General features: G+C 33.0%; 1 pseudogene; it reads right to left on the reverse strand.

The window, feature by feature from the left end:
* Positions 1-1,835: 1,835 nt before the first annotated feature.
* On the reverse strand, positions 1,836-4,248 carry LOC124885725 (annotated as a pseudogene).
* Positions 4,249-5,064: the final 816 nt, after the last annotated feature.

Consider the following 5,064-nt stretch of genomic DNA (forward strand, 5'->3'; position numbering starts at 1 on the left):
TACTGCTCTGGTAGTTTCTTGACCTTCAGTATCTGGTACTATCTATTTCTTATACTTCGATTACCCTATTATTTAGCTGTAGTTACTATTCAGAATAATTTGTTATACCTTCACTTTCGCTTATTCCTTTTTTGGTCTGCTTTGGATTATTTTTCCTTGAGCTGAAGGTTTGCTTACACTCTACTTATGGGACTACACTAAATATTTGTTTTTTTTGGAGAATCCCCTTCACTTTTTTGTAGATGTATTCTTTATATATATGATTTATATCCTAGATATCTTTCCTTAATTTGTTAGTAAAATCCAACATCTTCCTTCCATACTCGTAGTGAGTATATTCAAATTCAAACATTTTTTTTCTTCTATAGAATATCTTACTTCCAGTATAACAAATATATCCCGATAACAGGTAACCAAATTGGGATATTATAAAAAGTGGCATTATCCCATTACTCAACTTTTTCTCCCACCCTCTAGCTTTCTTTCACCATTCAAGTTGCATGGATACTTCTTAGATGGTCTATTCAATTTTGAAATCTAGAAAGTGACATAGTCCGTTCTGATTAGGGAATCTTAATATCTTAGTTGGTTGAGTATCATGTATGTCGAATCCTCCAAAAATTACCTTTTGAAGGATCCAACACAGATGCGGCAACATTTTGGGAGAGTTCACGCAACATAGAGTGAATAAAGACTATTTTCAACTGTTAATAATTGCAGTAACTATATGTAATCAGTTTCAATTACTAAAGTATATAATCTATGATCAAGTTCCAAAGTCAGTCTCATGTCATGTCAAAATTTAGTAACTTCACAACAAATGAGAAAAGTATGTTTTCATACATGCTTATATGATGCAAATATGAAGTTGTAGACAGTTGATTGTGACATCCAGTTCATACAAAATGTTTGATATTTTTGGCAGTGTGTTATTCCGTCCATTACAATTTGTTTGTCCATTTTTTTAGTCCATTTCAAAAAGAAAGCTTTTTTCCTTTTTTGATTACTCTAGGATAAAACTTAATAATCAAGTTATGTTAAACTATGGGCCTCAAGAGTAATGTTTAATGACTAATTGTTTATATACTTTACAACTATTCTAAGTATATGCTACTTATCAACAAGAGTAACTGCAACTTTGATTCATTTGTTGACAAAGAGGAACAAGGAAAATAACTTTATATGGTTTTACCTTTTGATTGGCCTAGCACAAAATCTCAATATGGATTTTGATCTTTCAAACTAGTGGCTTTTGTTATTCCTGTTTTTCCCTTTCAAGTACTCTTAAAAATGACTTCTGCATTTTTGTAGAAATAAAGGTACTTGTTGTAGCCACGGTTATGATTCTTTTGGTCTCAGTAAGAAGCCAGAAGACTTTGTCAAGTAAGTGTACTAGTGACACATTAATCAATTACACTCTCAGAATGTCAATTTTGTTCTTATTGTTTGTGGAGATAGATCTAAGTTTAAAATTACTTGATCCGGTACAGATATTAGGCATATGAGCTGATCAACGCCATATGGGCTATGGTCGGTACTGCTCAGACTCTTAAAAAATATTGCTTCCAATGTTGGGTCCTCCAAAATAGTTATTTTTGTAGGATCCAACATGCACTCATCAATATTTTTGAAGAGTTCGAGCAACATAGACTCAATTAACCAGTAAACTAACATAGAAATGAGATTGAGTAAAAGGTAATTGTTTAAGTTGCATTGTATTTTAAAATAAAAATTGCAATCGTTCACATATCACTAGAGCATGATTAACTTTTTCATCAAGATAAAACCAGATCTAAACTCATGTCCATAATGTCATTGATTTTATTTCTCTTAATTTAAGGGACAACTTTCTTCTTAGCCTTTGGATCACTTCTTACTCTTGCTATTTTGAGAAAGCGCTTCTTGTAATATTGACAGTGGAATGCACTATTTTTCCATTTTTTCAATGATGAGTGGTCTTGTAACTTCTCTGGAGTTCTCATCAATTTCTTGTAAAATAAATGCATAACTTCTCAATTGTTCTTGAGGTACCCTTGTCTGGTAAAGTTGATTGACCTACAGTACATAGAAGAGAATAATTTAGTTAAATTCCAATACAGATAACAGAAGTACAAAAAAATAAGGATAATAACTATTTTTCTATCACAAATGAGGAACTGGATTGCATTGATGCCACATTCACAGTACTAGTGCTTGAAACCTACAATAGAATAACATTTTAGTATTATTACTCTTGATGAAGATAATCAAACTATATAACCACTTACTTTTGTTGCATCACTAGGTGTCAAAGGACCTTTCTTTTCGACTTATTGATGGATATGTTCATTTTGAGCTTCAGATTGATTTCTTGCCATAAGAATGGGACACTTTCTACTATTATGCCTAAAGTTTCACATAATCTGGACTTCTTTTTTCTACCCTTTCTCGATGCTTTTAACAAGGTAAGCTTCCCAGAATCTTATTCTTTTTGAGTTGTCTCATCAATTCCTCTCTTCCTGGATTTTTTTGGTCTACCTTGTTGTGCTTTGTATATGGGTGGCAGTGGTGGTTCTATCCCCATCTTAGGCCATTCATCAATGCTAACAATTGAAAATATTGATGGATTATAACTCTTCAAGTACTGGTTAACTGTGTAACATTCATGAACATATATTTCAGGCTCATCCTTCTTAACCGATATCGCTACCATAACATGATTACAAGGAATTCATCTTAATTACCATCTCTTACATGAACAAATTTTCTCCTTAAGATCAATAGAAAATAGCCTAATATAGATGTCCTCAATTTGATAGTGAAATTGATCAGATTTAGTGACAATACATTCAGCAGCTTTAGCCTTATTTTCCTCTAGCTTCATTATGATCCTCGGGTAGATTATCCGACAATACTTCATCATCTTTTCTCTGTTCTTTTGAAGTTTGGACATAAAGTAGATCCTAATTGATTCAATAATTATCCAAATATGGTTATCTCTTACATGTAGAAGTACACTATTGAATGACTCACATAAATTGTTTAATAACACGCCACACATTGAAAGAAAAAAAAAACCCTTAACCAGTAAATGGAAGGCTTATTAATGCACCATTTTAAGGCTTTGGGATCTAATTTTTTCACTTCTTCCATACGCTTGGAGAATTCAGGTACTTTAGTTGCCCTGGCAGCCTTCCATAGGACATTTTTTAGTATTTTTTCCCCAAAACTTTCGGTTTTAAAATTGTTGTGCAAATGTCTCACACAAAATCTATGTGCAACATCTACATTGTCTCATCAAATGTTGGAGTTAAACCTTTTTGCTTATCTGAAATGAAAGTACATGCAAAATGATTTTGTAAGTTGCCTAAGTCTTCATCAAGAAGTGTAAGGAACCAACTCCGTATTTCCTTCAATTCACCTTCCACTACTGTGAATGCAATAGGATACATATTGTCGTTTCCATCAATGACTACTGCGGTCAATAGCTTCCCCCCTTTTGGCTCCCTTTTAAATGACATCCATCAACTCCTATTATAGGTCGACATCTGTTTATAAGCTGCAAACCACACATAGAGTCTTAAAAACCATTTTCTACCATTGACCATTGTTTTTGGATTTTCGTCCAACTTCAAAATACATGTTGTCCCTAGATTACTCCCCCTTAGCTCTGCAGAGTAATCCCACAATATATCATATTTCTCTTCTCTAGTCCCTGTAATTAGATCTAATTCCTTCTTCTTTGCCATATAAGCTTAATTTCGAGTAATGGTACAATTATGAGCCCTCATCACATGAGCTTGAAATATTTCACACCCCAACTTGGATTAATTCTAAACTCTTCCATGTATTTCTTAGCTAAAAATCCAGAGTCGATAGTCTTGTTATCGCTTTGATTACCACATGAATGGTCAAGGCCTATTTTCTTGATCATGAAAGGTTCATCTCGATTAGCTTTTGATGCAAATATAAACCATTTGCAACTTGGAACCTTAGAAGTTGCCCTCGACCTCCTACGTTTATTTTTTGGGGACTTGATATCTTTTCTTTACTCACAGCATGTACTTCATTTGCCCATTTGAATTCTTTGCTATTACTAAAAATCATATTAAGCGCAAACTTAAATTTTTGATCCTCCAGATCCCTAGTTGGATTAAAAACAGTGAACTTTTTCTGATTTTCATTATCAGAATCTCCATGCAAACTCATTAATTCCTCGTCTGATGTGGTACAATCATCTTCTTGAGTGTTATTGGGGCACATGTCCATCATGTTTGAGGTAACTCCAAACTCTATAGTGTTTCATTTAACTTGATTATCTTTACTTCTCCCATTAACACCAACCCACTCTATGGTAGAGTCTGGGTTTTTATCAAAAAGCATGTCATCTTCTTCTAAGGAATAATCAGAGTCATGAAATGACTCATATTATTCACTTGTGGCATTACTCTCATCAACTTTCTCTTTTACATCCGCATCTACTAGGCCTTCGTCACCATGTAGTATTGGCTCACCCTTATAATCAACCACATCATAGCTCCATTGATCCTCATATGTGTGCTCGACAAATACTTCCACCTCTTTACTGTTGAGCATTCTATAGAAAAGGCTATATATATCCAAATCAGTTGATAAAATTCTAGTATCCATCTCAAAAAAGGGGCCAAATTTGAACCAAAATTTCACTTTTCTATCATCAACTTTCAACTTTTTCATACACTGCCTCACCTGAATGATACAATTTTGGTCACTATTGCAATAGTTATAATAATCTATTTGTCCACTAACATAGTTCGTCTCTAGTTCAAACACCCACCGACCTTTATTTAATGGTGTACGTATTTGGATCATCGCCTTCATTTGTTATGAGAATAGCAAAATTAGAAGCTGTTAGAGTTATTTCAATAAGTAGAACTAACATTAAAACGTAAAATGATCATATAATTTCAAAATGTCCACCACAATATTTAGTTTTTATGTTTCTTGCCGAAAACGTTTAACAAAAATTATTCTTTATGTAAAATAGTAATAAAAAAATAAAAATTAAATGTTTCATTTTTATTCTTAATTCTGTAATACTTTAGC

Source organism: Capsicum annuum, chromosome 7 (genome assembly GCF_002878395.1).
Source record: "Capsicum annuum cultivar UCD-10X-F1 chromosome 7, UCD10Xv1.1, whole genome shotgun sequence".
NCBI classification, from domain to species: Eukaryota; Viridiplantae; Streptophyta; class Magnoliopsida; order Solanales; family Solanaceae; genus Capsicum; species Capsicum annuum.